This window comes from Rhinolophus ferrumequinum, chromosome X, assembly GCF_004115265.2.
Source record: "Rhinolophus ferrumequinum isolate MPI-CBG mRhiFer1 chromosome X, mRhiFer1_v1.p, whole genome shotgun sequence".
NCBI classification, from domain to species: domain Eukaryota; kingdom Metazoa; phylum Chordata; class Mammalia; order Chiroptera; family Rhinolophidae; genus Rhinolophus; species Rhinolophus ferrumequinum.
Genome location: NC_046284.1, coordinates 38,848,601 through 38,865,635, shown reverse-complemented (window position 1 = coordinate 38,865,635; position 17,035 = coordinate 38,848,601). Strand labels below are relative to the sequence as shown.

At 37.0% G+C, this 17,035-nt stretch overlaps 1 protein-coding gene across 8 annotated transcripts in view; it reads right to left on the bottom strand.

Annotated features, from left to right (window-relative positions):
* Nucleotides 1-17,035, bottom strand: part of KLHL13 (kelch like family member 13) — a 231,580-nt gene that overhangs the window by 47,514 nt on the left and 167,031 nt on the right. The window lies entirely within an intron of this gene.

The window sequence follows — 17,035 nt, the reverse complement described above, 5'->3', positions numbered from 1 at the left end:
CAGATTTATTTGGAACCACAATAGACCCCGAATAGCCAATGCAATGTTAGGAAAAAAGAACAATACTGGAGGTATCACACTCCCTGACTTTAGCTTGTACTACAGGGCTACAATAATCAAAACAACATGGTGTTGGCATAAAAACAGACACATATACCAATGGAATAGAACTGAGAACCCAGAAATAAAACCACATAAATATGGACGGATAATTTTTGACAAAGAAGCTAAAAACATACAATGGAAGAAAGACAGCCTCTTAAATAAATGGTGCTGGGAGAATTGGAAAGTCACGTGCAAAAGAATGAAACTGGACTGCTCTCTGTCACCATGTACCAAAATTAATTCAAAATGGATCAAAAAGACTTAAGCATAAGACCTGACACAATAAACTGCATAGAAGAAAACATAGGTACTAAACTTATGCACCTTGGGTTCAAGGAGCACTTTATGAATTTGACTGCAAAGGCAATGGAAGTAAAAGCTAAAATAAACAAATGGGACTATATGAAACTTAAAAGCTTCTACACAGCAAAAGAAACCATCGACAAAATATAGAGGCAACCAACTGAATGGGAGAAGATTTTTGCAAACAGTGCCTCTGATAAGGGGCTAATATCAAAAATATACAAGGAACTCATGAAACTCAACAACAAAAAAACAAACAACCCAATTGAAACATGGGCAGAGGACCTGAAGAGACATTTCTCCAAAGAGGACATACAAATGGCAAATAGACATATGAAAACATGCTCAACATCACTAATCATCAGAGAAATGCAAATAAAAACCACAATGAGATATCACCTCACCGCAGTCAGAATGGCTATCATCAAGACAAATAGTAACAAGTGTTGGAGAGGCTGTGGAGAAAAAGGAACCCTCATACACTGTTGGTGGGAATGCAGACTGGTGCAGCCGTTATGGAAGGCAGTGTGGAGGTTCCTCAAAAAATTACGAATAGAATTACCATATGACCCTGCAATCCCTCTCCTGGTTATCTACCCAAAAAATCTGAAAACATCTACACATAAAGACACATGTGCTCCAATGTTCATTGCAGCTTTGTTTATGGTGGCCAAGACATGGTAACAACCAAAATGTCCTTTGATAGATGAATGGATAAAGAAGTTGTGATCTCACTTATCTGCGGAGTCTAAAGAAAAGAGTGAGTGAATGTACTAATCAGAAACAGTTTTGGAGACAAAGAGGAAAAACTGAGGGTTGCTAGATGGGCAGGGGGGTGGGGGTGGGGAGGAGGGTGAGGGGATTGGAGGGCAGTCGGTGACCACAGGATGGCCACGGGGTTTGATAATTAATCTGGGGAACGTAATTTAGTGGTTACCAGAGGGTAAAGGGGTTGGGGGGGTGGGAGATGAGGGTAAGGGGGATCAAATATATGGTGATGGAAAGAGAACTGACTCTGGGTGGTGAACACACAATGTAATTTATAGATGATGTGATATAGAATTGCACACCTGAAATCTATGTAATTTTACTAACAATTGTCACCCCAATAAATTTAAAAAATAAAAAAATAAAAAATAAAAAAAATAAAAAAAATAAAAATAAAGAAGTTGTGGTATATATGCACAGTGGAATATACCTTTTCTTACCTTTTCTTTGGCGGTAAGAAAAGACGATATAGGAACATTTGTGACAACATGGATGGATCTTGAGAGTATGATGCTAAGCGAAATAAGTCAGACAGAAAAAACAGAACCATATGATTTCACTGATATGTGGTATATAAACCCAAAACAACAAAAGGACAAGACAAACAAATGAGAAGCAAAAACTTATAGACACAGACAATAGTTTTGTGGTTACCAGAGGGTCCGGGGGGTGGGGGTGGGAAATTAGGGTAAGGGGGATCAAATATATGGTGATAGAAGGGGAACTGACTCTGGGTGGTGAACACACAATGGGATTTATAGATGATGTAATACAGAATTGTACACCTGAAATCTATGTAATTCTACTAACAATTGTCACCCCAATAAATTAAAAATAAATTAAAATAAATAAATAAATAATAATAAAAAAAAACAACTGTTGACCTCAGGTCTTCCTTTTTCTGGTCTTGTATTATTTTCAAAAGGGAAATCCAATATTATGGTGTTTGATTAGTTTATACTTTACTATCCAAAATGTTTTATAAGAGACATTTGATGTTTAAGGAAATCATGTGATCCTTTTTTTAAGAATAAGCTTTTGTCAGTTCTATTTCTTTGAGGTAGAAAGTTGTGTTTTGCCAAGAAAAAACAGAGCTCAAACATTGGCCTCATTCATGGTCTGTAAAGCTGCCCCACAGTGTTCTTCTGTCTTTAGACTTTCTCTTTTTTAAAGGAAATCTGAGTTTATGATTATGTTGTTATGACATAATTTTATGCCTGTAAAATCTTAATTAGCAAAGAAATTCTCCATAATTAAACACTACAATATGTTCTATTGTCAGAAAAACTGACATATCTAGAAAACATGCTCTAATATTTTTTAACCCTTTCTAATTTGGAGTCAGGTATTTGTTAATCAATTGGCTTGCTAGATTTGAGAGCATAATTTATCTTTATTCCAGTACACTTGTTTTTTCTTCTGTGTTCTTACTTTGGAAACCATTATATCACTTAAGAAACCAAAGTATTATTGACCTCAACAACTTAGTGGTATTTACACTGAATATTTTGTGGCAGGCACAGTTAAGAACCTAGGATTCCTGATTCCTAGCTATGGGTTATTTCCACTGTAGTGTGCTGCCTTCTTTACTGATCTGTGTAGACACTAAGTTAAAATTGCCTTTTCCCCCTAAACTCAAAGACTTTTGATTTCTGAAATAAAACAAAACTAGCATAATAAGTCAAATATTCACGAATGTTCCTTATCTTGTAAATAATAGTGGATGTCCAGAATCTAGCTGTCTATTTTAAACAGTGAAATAGACCTTGATGGAGCAAATTCTGGCCACTTAGAAACACAAAATAACTTTCATGTGCTTCTATCAAATCTGCACAGCCTTTCAGATCCCCAGTATTCACTCATCCATTCCACAAATGTTTATGGCTCACCAGGGAGGTTTAAGATGTTGTTCTAGCTTCTGAGCAAATAAGTAGTGATGTTGTCTGCTGTAAGTCCAACTGGATTTGGAACCAAGAGTAGGAAGAGGATGAGAGAAAAACAGATATTATTGGACAATGGATCATCTCCTACCACTATTCCAAAAATCAATAAATTTTCACTATTGCTTCAAAAAAAAAAAAAAAAAGATCAGAGCGGAATTAATGAAGTATAAAACATAAAAAAAGAAAAAGAAAAACCGAAAGCTCATTCTTTGAGATCTATAAATTTGATAAAATTCTTGCCAGACTGATTGGGGGTGGGGGAAGGAGAGAAAACACAAATTACCAATACCAAGACTGAGAGAGGTGATCTCACTAGAGATTGTATGGATATTAAAAGGATGATAAGAAAATATCAAAAACTGTATGCCAATAAATTAGACAACTTAGTTGAAATGGACAAATTCTCTGAAAGACACAAGCTACCAAAGATTACTCTAAAAGAAATAAATAACCAAATAGCCATATGTCAATTATAAACTGAATTTTCACTGGTGAATTCTACCAAACATTTAAGAAAGAAAGAACACCAATTCTGCACAAACACATCTAGAAAATTAAGAGGAGGGAACAACTCCCAACTCATTCTAGAAGGTGACAAAAATAAGGAAACAAAGACCAAAATCCCTCATAAGCATAGGTGCAAAAATTCCTAAAATTTTAGCATATTAAATTTAATAACATATAAAAGGCATAATATATGATGACCAAGTGGGACTTATCCCTACAATACATGGTTGTTTTAGCATTCAATAAGTCAATCAATATAATTCACAATGTTAACAGATTAAAAAAGTGATAAGATCATTTCGATAAGTGCAAAAAAGCATTTGACAAAATCCAACATCCATTTATGATTTTTAAAATTTTTTTCTTCAGCAAACTAGGAACAGAAAGGAACTTCCTTAAACCTATGGCAAACGACATAATACTTAATGGTGAAAAAATAAATGCTTTCCTCCGAATATCAGGAACAAAGCAAGAATGTATACTCTAATCAGTTCTATTCAACATTTTTTTCTGGAATTCCTACCCAGTACAGTAAGGCAAGAAAACGAAATAAAAGACATCACATTGGAAATGAAAAAATAAAAGTATATTTATTTATAGGCACAATGATTTTCTATGTGGAAAATCCTACAGAACCTAAAAAAAGGCTCCTAGAATACTTGTAAGTCAGTTTATCAAGATTGCAAGATATAAGATCAATAATCATTAACAAACTGTATTACAATATATTAGTAACAAACAATCAGAAAGTCAAATTACAAGTTACACAGCACATTTTATTCTCAGTTGGTGTGTGGTAGTCCTCTCTATTACTTCCACACATGCTAGATAACCAAAAAACTCATTTGAGAGAGCCAGGCAATAGACTAGTCTAAAAGGAATGGTGGTACACTGTCTTTCAATTTATATCTTAAAGACATACAATCAATTAGAAGTATTAGAATAACCTACTGTATCCTAACCCGAGTACCCGGAGAGCTATCCCCAAGAAAATGTACTCATTTCTCTATATTCTAGCTGCCATTCAGGAAACTGAAATGAATAAACAGTATCATTTCAAGAAAAACTTCAACAATCTAGATTATTTGAGTTCTTCTTTTATAAAATATAATTTACCCTAAAATCATTATGCCTCCCTTTCTTATGTTAACAATACATTTAAAAAATTAAATTTATTGAGGTGATATTGGTTGATAACTGTAATAATTATGCAAGTTTCAAGTGTACAATTGTATAATACGTCATCTGCATATTGCAACAATACATTTTTAAAGTTGTTTATCTTATGAGCATAGTTTTAAAATTTGATGCAGTTCAGCAACAAGACATGATCAGCAACCCAAATATTTACCTTAGGATAAACATTTCATGAAGTTAGCCCACTGGAAGGCAACACAAGTTAATTTGTGTAGGCTTTTGGAATAATCCATTTCTTTAACATTCTATTACATTGACAATAATTTGAGACTATAACATGATACTTTTCACTGACTTTACAAATAAAATTGGACAGATAAAATAAAATGGAGAAAAATATGGGGAGAGTAACCTGATGACTACCAATCTTAACATGAGAAAATGACAATTAGGAGCTTAGACATCCGGAGCAGGGAGGCATTTTCAAGGTTTATAGGTTTGAGTAAGCATAGGCAACAATCAGGAAATGATTTGTTCCCCACTAGGTAAGTATTCTACAATTAATATATGCTGCCACCATCTGAAACATGGTTTTCTAGTTATGGCCTCCTTGTCCTAACAAGGATGCTTCCAACTGACAGTTAACATTTTTTCTCTCTGTTTTGTTTGTTTGGTTTGTTTTTTTTTCGAATTTGGGCAGGTGAGAGGAATAAGGGTAAACAGGAAAGAAGACATTTTGCTTAATTCTGCTATTTCTATTCACAAAAAAATTTATTATATCACTCATGCCAAATTATCTTTTAGCCTTTGTTAATACATGTTTTTACACTTACAGTAAATGAAAACTTAATGTTTGTAGACATTATAATTTAAAAGACAATACAGTTTAGAGCAAGACTGGAAGATATACAAACACAAATTTACTGTCAGAAAACCTGTGTTCAAGTCCTACTTTTTCTCACTTACTGGCTAAGTGATTTGGGCAAGCCTCCTAACCTCCTTGAGCTTCACTTTCTTAATCTATAAAATGGAGATCCTAATTCTTGCTTTTCTACCTCACAACATTGTTACAAGTATCAATGAGGGTTGTATATGGAAGTAATGTACAACTGCCATCCAAAGTCATTTATTCCACAAATAACAGCAACAATAGCTGTGAAAAGCATTGAGTACTCCCTCTGTGGCAGGTAATGGGGTAGGCTCTTTTTAAGTATTGTTTCCTTTAATTATAATAATGTCAACAATAAATAACAATAATAATCATAGACATTTATTGAACATCCACCGTGTACTCCAGCACTGATCATAGGCATACAGAAACAAAAGATTAGACCCTAGATCTTGCAGATCTCACAGATAGGTGATATTAACAAGGGCTTAGAGGGAAGAATTTAAGAAGCCACTAATCTGCCTGGTTCACACAAACTCCAGCTTCAAAAGGCATTGAAAGTAACTGTCTCCACACTGCGTTCCATAGCGGCTGCACCAGTCTGCATTCCCACCAACAGTGTATGAGGGTTCTTTTCTCTCCACAGCCTCTCCAATACTTGTTACTATTTGTCTTGTTGATGATAGCCATTCTAACTGGGGTGAGGTGATACCTCATCGTGGTTTTTATTTGCATTTCTCTGGTGATTAGTGATGCTAAGCATTTTTTCATATGTCTATTGGCCATTTGTATGTCCTCTTTAGAGAAATGTCTATTCAGGTCCTATACCCATTTTTTAATTGGATTGTTTCTTTGTTGTTCAGTTGTATGAGTTCCTTATATATTTTGAATATTAGCCCCTTATTGGAGGTGTTGTTTGCAAAAATCTTCCCCCACTCTTTGTTTTGTCAATGGTTTCTTTTGCTGTGCAGAAGCTTTTCAGTATGATATAGTGGAGATTCCTCAAAAAATTAAAAGTAGAATTACCATATGATTCATCAATCCCTCTCCTGGATATCAACCCAAGAAATCTGAAAACATTTATCCATAAAGATATATGTGCTCCAATGTTCATTGCAGGTTTATTTATGGTGGCCAAGACATGGAAACAACAAAAGTGTCCTTCAATGAATGGTTGGATAAAGAAGATGTGGTATATATACACAATGGAAGTCTATTCTGCCATAAGAAAAGATGAAACAGTGCCGTTTGTGACAACATGGATGGATCTTGAGAATATTACGCTACGTGAAATAAATCAGACAGAAAAAGTCGAGAACCATATGATTTCACTGATATGTATATATAAAACTGAAAACAACAAAGGAACAAGACAAACAAATGAAAAAACAAAAACTCATAGACACAGACAATAGTTTAGTGAGCACCAGAGGGTGGGGGAAAGGGGATAGTAGATGAGGGTAAAAGGAATCAAATATATGGTGATGGAAGGAGAACTACTTGGTGGTGAACACACAATGTGATATATAGATGATGTAATACAGAACTGTACACCTGAAACCCATGTAACTTTACTAACAATTGTCACCCCAATAAACTCTAATTAAAAAAAAAAGGTAACTGTCATGGGAACGGAGCCATAGGGAGAGACAGTTTTAAGTTTCACTCTGCAGGATTACCCACTGCGTAACTGTAATAGGAAGGTCATGAGATTGAGCCAAAACTAGAATTCCAAGTTTACCACTCTCCATTTAAGATGGATCATCATGAATAAACAGGGGCCAGACAGAAAAAGTAAAATAAGGACATTTCAACGAGAGGGAATGGGTGCAGAGAAACTGAAGTATGAAAGAATAATATACGAGGTCTGACAATGACGTTCACAAACTTGTTGCAACGTTGTTGCTAACCTTTTTTTTTTATATATCAGAGGGATTATTCATTATGAATTTGTACCAACTGGACAAACGGTTAACCAAGTTTACTATTTGGAAGTGCTGAAAAGGTCACGTGAAAAAGTTGGACGACCTGAACTTTTCTCTAACAATTCATGGCTCGTGCATCATGACAATGCACCAGCTCACACAGCACTGTAGGTGAGAGAGTTTTTAGCCAGTAAACAAATAACTGTGTTGGAACACCCTCCGTACTCACCTGATCTGGCCCCCAATGTCTTCTTTCTTTACCCGAAGATAAAGGAAATATTGAAAGGAAGACATTTTGATGACATTCAGGACATCAAGGGCAATACGATGACAGCTCTGATGGCCACTTCAGAAAAAGAGTTTCAAAATTGCTTTGAAGGGTGGACTAGGTGCTGGAGTGAGTGCATAGCGTCCAGGGAGTACTTCGAAGGTAACCATCGTGATACTCAGCAATGAGGTATGTAGCACTTTTTCTAGGATGAATTCATGAACTTAATTGTCACCTCGTATGTTTAGAGATAGTGAAAAATCAAGTCTTCCAGGTATTTGCCTTGACTATATATCCTATTAAATTTACTAAGGTAAAGCAGAAGCAACGATTAAATTGCTGAATGGATAAACGAGTGGACGTTGGCAAGTTTGGAGTTATGGAAGAACAACAAGGGACTATAAAACAAAGGTGCTAGGAGAAAATACTTGCAAATCATGTGTCTGATAAGGGACTTGTATCTAGAATATATAAAAAAACACTTCCAACTAAATAATAAAAAGATAAATAACCTAACTAAAAACTGGACAAAGGATCTAAACAGACAGTTCTTCAAAGACGATATGGATGGCTATAAGCACAATGAAAAGATGTTCAACAGCATTAGCAATCAAGGAGATACAAATCAAAACCTCAAGATACCAATTTACATTTACCAGTATAGCTATCATCAAAAAGACATATTAAGTGTTGGCAAAAATATGGAAAAATTAACACCCGCATATACTGCCTGTGGGAATGTGAAATGGTACAGTCATTTTGAAAAACACTCTGGCAATTTTTCAGAAAATTAGACATAGAATTACTATACGATCTACCAATTCCACTCCTAGGTACACATGAAAAATAAATGAAAACATGTCCATGGATACTTGTACATAAATGTTCACAGCAGCATTACTGAAATAGCCCAAAAGTGAAAACAACCCAAATGTCCATCAGTGGATGAATGGATAAAATAAATGGCATATCCATATAATGAAATAGTAATTAGTCATAAAAAGGACAGAAGTACTGATGCATGCTACAACCTGGATGAACCTTGAAAACATTATGCCAAGTAAAAGAAACCAGTCACAAAAGACCACATGTTGTATAATTTATGTGAAATATTAAGAATAAGAAAATCTATAGAGACAGCAAGTAGATTAATGGTTTCCTGGGATTGGAGAAAGGGTTAAGGGAAAGTGGGAAGTGACTGCTAATGGATACAAGGTTTCTTCTTGAGGGGATGACAATGTTGTACAATGGATTGTAGTGATATTTGCAAGACTCTACGAATACATTGAAAAACATTGAATTGTACACTTTATTTTTTAAATTGTACACTTCAAATGGGTGAACATATGGTATGTAAATTACATCTTCATAAAACTGTTATTTTTAAGCAATAAAGGGGTTACAAAGGGTATGATACAAAGGGTATGATAAAGGGGATTACCATAGAATGGAGTAGTAAAAGAAAGATGTTGACAACTTGGGATAACAGAAAGAAGTCAAAAGATGGAAGTTTTCCATGAGAAGTGAACACAGATGGAGTAGTAGGAAAAGAGTGAGGAAAATGAAATAATTCTTGGTTTTGGGACTTTTTAAAAAGATTTTTATTAAAATATAGCTAACAAACAACATTCTATTAGTTTCAGGTGTACAGCACAGTGGTTAGATAATTATATAATCTAAGAAGTGATCCCCCTGACTAGTCTAGTACTCACCTGACACCATACCGAGGCTTTACTTTACATCCTCATGACTATTTTGTAACTACCAATTTATATTTCGTAATCCCTTACCTTTTTCACTCACCCCCAAACTCCTCCCATCTGGAAAACATCAAAATGTTATCTGTATCAATGAGCTTCTTTGTTTATTTTGTTCTTTAGATTCTCCATATAAGCAAAATCATATTGCATCTGTCTTTCCGTCTGACATATGCCACTGAGCACAATACCATGCTGGTTATTCCACGACACTGCAGATGGAAGATGGCAAGAACATTTTCCCCTCCATGGCCGAGCAATAGTCCATTGTATATAGGTACCACCTCTCCTCTACCCATTCTTCCATCGACGGACACCCAGGCTACCTCCACATCTTGGAAATTGTAAACAACGCTGCAATGAACATATGGATGCACACATCCCCTCGAAGTAGCATTTTGGCTTTCTTCAGACAAATACTCAGAAGTGGGATTACTGGGTCCTTATTATTCTCTTCTTATAAACTTTGTTTTAAAGTCTGTTTTGTCTGGTATAAGTATTGCTACACTACACAAAATTTTTTTTTAATTAAATTTATTGGGGGTGACAATGGTCAGTAAAATTACATGGTTTCAAGTGTACAATTCTATAATACATCATCTATATATCACATTGTGTGCTCACCACCCAGAGTCACTTCTCCTTCCATCACCATATATTTGACCCCATTTACCCACTTATAACATTCCCCCTCCCCCTTACACTCTCTAACCACTAAACTGTTGTCTGTGTCTATGAGTTTTTGTTTCTTTCTTTGTTTGTCTTTTTCCTTTGTTCTTTTCAGTATTGTATCCCACATACCAGTGAAGTCATATGATTCTCGACTTTTTCCGTCTGACTTATTTCGCTTAGCATGATCATCTCAAGGTACATCCACGCCGTGCAAATGGCAGTATTTCATCTTCTCTTATGGCAGAATAGTATTCCATTGTGTATATATACCACATCTTCTTTATGCAATCATCTATTGAAGGACACTTTGGTTGCTTCCATGTCTTGGCCACCATAAATACACCTGCAATGAACATCGGAGCACATACACCTTAACAGATAAATGTTTTCAGATTTTTTGGGTAGATATCCAGGAGAGGGATTGCTAGGTCATACGGTAATTCTATTCTTTATTTTTTGAGGAACCTCCACACTGCCTTCCATAGCGACAGCACCAACCTGCATTCCCACCAGCAGTGTATGAGGTTCCTTTTTCTCCACAACCTCTCCAACACTTGTTATTATTTGTCGTGTTGATGATAGCCATTCTAACCGGTGTGAGGTGATATCTCATTGTGGTTTTCAGTTGAATTTCCCTAATAGCTAGTGAAGTTGAGCATTTTTTCATATATCTGTTGGCTGTTTGTATGTCTTGTTGGGAGAAGTTTCTCTTCATGTCCTCCGCCCATTTGTTAATTGAATTGCTTATCTTTTTGTTGTTGAGTTGTAGAATTCCTTGTATATTTTGGATATTAGCCTCTGACCAGAGGCGTTGTTTGCAAATATCTTCTCCCATTTGGTTGGTTGTTTCTTTGTTTTGTTGATGGTTTCTTTTGTTGTACAAAAGCTTTTTATTTTTTAATTTTTTGCAGGTTGATTAGTTTATTTTTCTCTGAAGCATTTTTTGTTTGTTTGTTTGGGGTTTTTGTTGTTGTTGTTTTTAGTTTCAGGTGTACAAAACAATGTAATAGTTAGACATTTATACCCGTCACAAAGTGATAACCCACCTCCCCCAATCTACTACACCCTCTTAGTTTGACATAGTCCCATTCACTTATTGTAGCTTTTCCTTCCCTTGCTTTTGAGGTCAAATTAATAAAATCCTCTTTGAACCCACAGTCCATAAGTTTAGTATCTATGCTTTTTTCTATGTAGTTTATAGTTTCAAGTCTTATGTTTAGGTCTTTGATCCACTAAGAGTTAATTTTGGTATATGACAGATAGCACTATAGCCTCAGTCTTTTGCACGTGGCTTTCCAATTTTCTTAGCACCATTTATTGAAAGGGCTTTCTTTCTCTACTGTATGCTTTTGGTTCCTTTGTTGAAAATTATCTGTCCATATTAACGTGGGTTTATTTCTGGGTTTTCCATTCTATTGCATTTGCTTGAAATATCTTTTTCTATCCCTTTACTTTCAGTCTCTGTGTGTCTTTCAATCTGAAGGGAGTCTCTTGTAGGCAGCATATGTAGGGATCTTGCTTTCTTATCCATTCAGCCACCTTATCTTTTGATTGGAGCATTTAATCCATTTACATGTAAAGTAATTGTTGATAGACCTGTAGTTGTTATTTTATTATTTATATTTTTGATCTTTTTTTTTCATTTTAAAGAAGTTTGGTGGTGATGAACTCATTTAGCTTTTTCTTGTCTGTGAAGCTCTTTATCTGTCTTTCAATTCTAAATGATAGCCTTGCTGGGTAGAGTAATCTTGGCCGCATGCCCTTGCTATTCATCACTTTAAATATTTCCTGCCAATCCTTTCTGGCTGTGAAATCAGCTGACAATCTCATGGGAGCTCCCTTGTAGGTCTTGCTGCTTTTAAGACTCTCTGTTTGTCTTTAACCTTTGGCATTTTAATTATAATGTGTATCGGTTTGGGACACATCTTGTTCGGGAAGCTCTCTTTGCTTCCTGGGATAGTATGTCTATTTTCTTTGCCAGGTTAGGGAAGTTTTCAGTCATTATTTCTTCAAACAGGTTTTCAAATCTTTGTTCTCTCTCTTCTCCTCCTGGTACCCCTATAATGAGAATGTTGGTATGTTTGATGTTGTCCCAGAGGCCCCTTAAAACATACTCATTTTTGTGGATCCTTTTTTCTTTTTCCTGTTCTAATTGGGTGTTTCCTGCTACCTTGCTTTCTTAATCACTGATTCAAAACTCTGCTTCATCTAATCTACTGTTGATTCCCTCTATTGTATTATCATTTTAGTTATTCTATTATTTATTTCTGACTGGTTCTTTTTTATGTTTTCTATCTCCATTTTTATTTCCTATCTCTTTGTTGAAGTTCTCTGAGATCACTGCGCATCCTTATAACCAGTGTTTTAAACTCTGTGTGTGGTAGATTGCTTGTCTCCATTTTCTTTAGTTTTTTTTTTTTTTTCCCCTGGAGGTTTGTTCTGTTCTTTCATTTGGGACGTGTTTCTTTGTCTCCCCATTTTGGTGGGCACCTTGTGTTTTTTTTCATATGTTAGGTAGGACTCCTAGGTCTACTGGTCTTAGTAGAGTGGTCTTATGTAGTCGGCATCCTGTAGGGTCCAATGACACAGTCTCCCTCGTCACCTAAGCCAGGTGCTCCAGGTGTGTCCCTTATGTGGGTTGTGTGTGTCCTCCTATTGTTATTGAGCCTTTGTTGTAGTTTGCATATCAGTGTGTGGGAGTGACCCTCATCTGATTGGTTGTGAAGACTGGCTGTGACTACAATGGAGAACTTGTTGTGCAGGCACTGACCCTACATTGCAGGACTTGCTTTAGCAGGGCTCTGGTGCCTGTCCAGTCTTCCCTTTGGGTGTGTTGTTCTTGGAGGCAGCCGTGATGCTCCCCCTCAGACCAAAGCTAGTCAATGGGTGTGCCAACCCCAGGTCCCCCTGGGAGGGGACCCACTGCAGCCCAAGTTCAGCTGCAGCCTGTACCCTGCCCAGTGCCACCAGGCATAAGCCACAAAGCCATCAGCAGATGGCCGCCACCAGTGATTGTCTGGAGGTGCCTTGAGAGGCCAAGCCTCCAACCGAGTTCGCTGTCACTAATGCTGGGCTTCGGATTGCTTCAGCCAGAGGTACAGTGCATGCCAAAGCCAGATGTTACTTCTTTGGGTTTTATGAACCTTTGAGAGATTTTAGGAATGTCCACAGCTGAGCCAAGATGGGCCATTTGTACAGAAAAGCCACCAGAGGCGCCTTGGTTGGGCTGGCAAGCCAGGTGGGGTGTGATCTCAGGGAATCACTAGGATGGTACAGACAAATCATGATAGCCAAGTTGATGGAGACTCAGATATGATGTCTGCCTGGGCCTGCACACTGGGGGGGGGGGGGCTCAACAAAGAAACAAGGCTTCTGCCAGCTCCTCTGTCTAGGAGAAAGCTGCTTCTCCAGGCCTTGCCCCTCAGCCGTACAATTCTGTTCCTCCCCATATATCTCTGGTGCTTTTCAAGCTGCTGCCCCAGCACTGGAGCTTAGAGTGAGTGTGTCTGTCAGTGAGTTGAGTTCATGCATGAATCCTTTAAGAGGAGTGCCTGGGACTGCAACTGCCCTTGTCTGACTTGGTCATAATCTCTACTAGTTTTCACAGCCAGAAGTTATAGGGACTTCTCTCCCCAGCACTGGAACCCTGCGCTGGGAAGCCTGGTGTCACTTTGGCACCCTTCATTCCGCTGGCGGTGCGGGGGTGGGAACCGCCACAGCCAACATATTCCTCCTGATTTTTAATGGCTCCATGCAGATATGGGACCAGCCCATTCCACGTCTCTGCCCCTCCTACCACTCTTGAGGCGGCTTCTTCTGTATGTCCTTAGTTGTAGGCCTTCAGTTGAACTAGACTTCAGGTGATTCTCAATGATGGATGTTTTGTAGTTTAGTTGTAATTTTGATGTGGCCATGAAAGGAGGTAAGCACAGTGTTTACCTACTCTGCCATCTTGACCAGAAATCCCTAATTCTTGGTTTTTACCAGTTACTACTTAAGCAAATTCTGTTTAATCTTCCTTCTTTGAGTAAAAGACTTTTTCACTGCTAATTTCATCATGGATTCTCCTGGGATTTGTTCAAAGTTCTAGGAATCCAAGCCTATTAGGTATCAAAATTCTTTCTAGACACTTTCTTTGACAGCCTAGTTTGCTAACGCCTATATAATGGAGTCAACTAATCTGTTTGAACACATCAAGCCCACCAGATGGATGCTTTATTTAGCACACCTTTCACTTCTGATCAGCTACATTTTCTCTGACATCTTCCCTGTTTGGCTAAATGGGAAAAAATAAATGGATATTTATTTGCACCTTACTTTCCCATAAATTGTCACATTTAATTCTCACATCTCTTACCCCTATTACAGATAAGGGTGCTGGCCCAAAGAGGATAAATGACTTTCCCAGAGTCACATAACTAGCTAGTAAGTAGTAAAACTAGGATTGCAGTTTTGGCCTAAACTCATGTCCTTCCCATTACAGTTATGCAGTGGGTAATACTGCAGAGTGAGGCTTCTTAAAACATCCTCTCCCCATGGAAATGTTCCCCTGACAGCTACTTTCAATGGATTTTGAAACTGGAGTTTGTGAGATTGCTAATTTTAAAACAATGATAACATTTACACATTAAACACTTCTGTAGCTTGTTCCCTTGACAACCACACACGTAAGATTAGATACAAAAAATGTCCCTGCTAGTGCTTCTACTTAAAAATCATTTGTGAGAACATAATTTTTAATAGATTTTTAAATAGAGAGCATACCAAGTTTTTCAAAAGCAATACAGAGTGGTAGCTCTACACCACCACAGAAAATATAACATTAAAAACATCAGTTTACGAAAGATCAACTCCACTTAATACAAATGCTCAGGTTACTTTCACATCTTTGTTCCTACCACCAGCCTGGACCAACAAAAACTGAACTAAAACATGACAGAGCTAAGGGTTCTGAGACCCAGCTACACTTGTTTTGTCAACCATTACATATACTTTTTTAATTACTCAGATTATATGCAAAACTGATTCCATTGTAAAATAAACAAATAAATAAACAGTGCAGGGTTATACAGAGCACAAAGTGTTAAACATTATTCACCACCCTCCCTAATGTTTCCAGACCTATTGTTATGTATTTACATTCATGTATATGTATATGTGAGGACTGACAATTAAGTTCACGAACTCATTCTAGAAAAAGTGCTACATACCTCAATGCTGAGTATCACTACAGTCATTTTCAAAGTACTTCCTTGGGGAGCTATGCACTCATACCAGCACCTAGTCCACTCTTCAAAGCAATTTTAGAACTCTTTTTCTGAAATGGCCATCATAGCTGTCGTCATATTACCCTGAAGTCCTGAATGTCATCAAAATGTCTTCCTTTCAACATTTCCTTTATCTTCAGGTAAAGAAAGAAGTCATTGGGGGCCACATCAGGTGAGTAGGAAGGGTGTCCTAATACATTGATTTGTTTACTGGCTAAAAAGTCCCTCACAGACAGTGCCATGCGAGATGATGTATTGTTGTGATGCAAGGGCTGTGAACTGTCGAAAAGTTCAGGACGTCTTCAACTAACTTTTTTATGCAGCCTTTTCAGCACTTCCAAATAGTAAACTTGGTTAACTGTTTGCCCAGGTGGAACAAATAAGTAATGAATAATCCCTCTGATATCGTTTTGACACTTGATTTGGACTGACAGAAATTTTTTGGTCATGGAAAATTGGCTGACTTCCATTGTGCACTTTGATGCTTTGTTTCAGCATCCTATTGGTACACCTGTGTTTCATCACCAGTAATAAAATGGCCCAAAACATCGTCTTGCCTCTCCAAAAGGTCTTGGCAAACTATGACTTTCCTTTGCTTTTGTTCATCAGTGAGTTCCTTCAGGATCATTTTTGCACATACCTTTCTCATGCCAAGATTTTCAGTTAAGATTTTCCTGTTTCTCTATTGAAGTTTACTTGATCTGCTATGCTTCTCACAGTCAGCCAATGATTTTGACACACAATTTTATGAGTTTTAACAATGCTTTTGTCAGGTCTGCTGGTTACTGGCCGCCCTGACCTCTCTTCATCAGTGACGCATTCTCTCCCCTCAGAAAAACATTTAATCCTTTTGTAAACTGCTGTTTTCTTCATGGCATTATTCCCATAAACTTGGACTAACATGTCCCTGATTTCACTTCCACTCTTGCCAAGTTTAACAAGAAATTTAATGTTTGTTTGTTACTCTAATTCAAGTTCAGACATTCTTACAATGGCAAACAAAAACACGCAACAACAATAATGAACTCCACTCAGCAAGACACTGCCACATGTCGACATGAACACAGCTGTGAGACACTGATATACCAAGGTTATGAAACCTTACCGAGCTGTTTGGACAGTGCTGCCAATGTAAGCGCATGGTGGCAAGTTCGTGAACCTAATTGTCCGACCTCATCTATTGTATATTTTTTTTACAAATAGATGGTATTATATATTACATATTGTCCTATTACTTTTCTAACAACTTTATTGAGATGTAGCTAACATACCATATAATTCACTCATTAAAAGTGTACAATTGAATGGTTTTTAGTATATTTACAGAAAATATTGGAACCATCTCCATAATCAATTTTAGGATATTTTCATTACGTGAAAAAGAAAAACCTGCAGGCTTTGCCTATCACCCATGTATCCTCACATTTTCTCTAGCCCTAAGCAACCACTAGTCTACTTTCTGTCTCTACAGATTTCCCTATTCTGGACATTTCA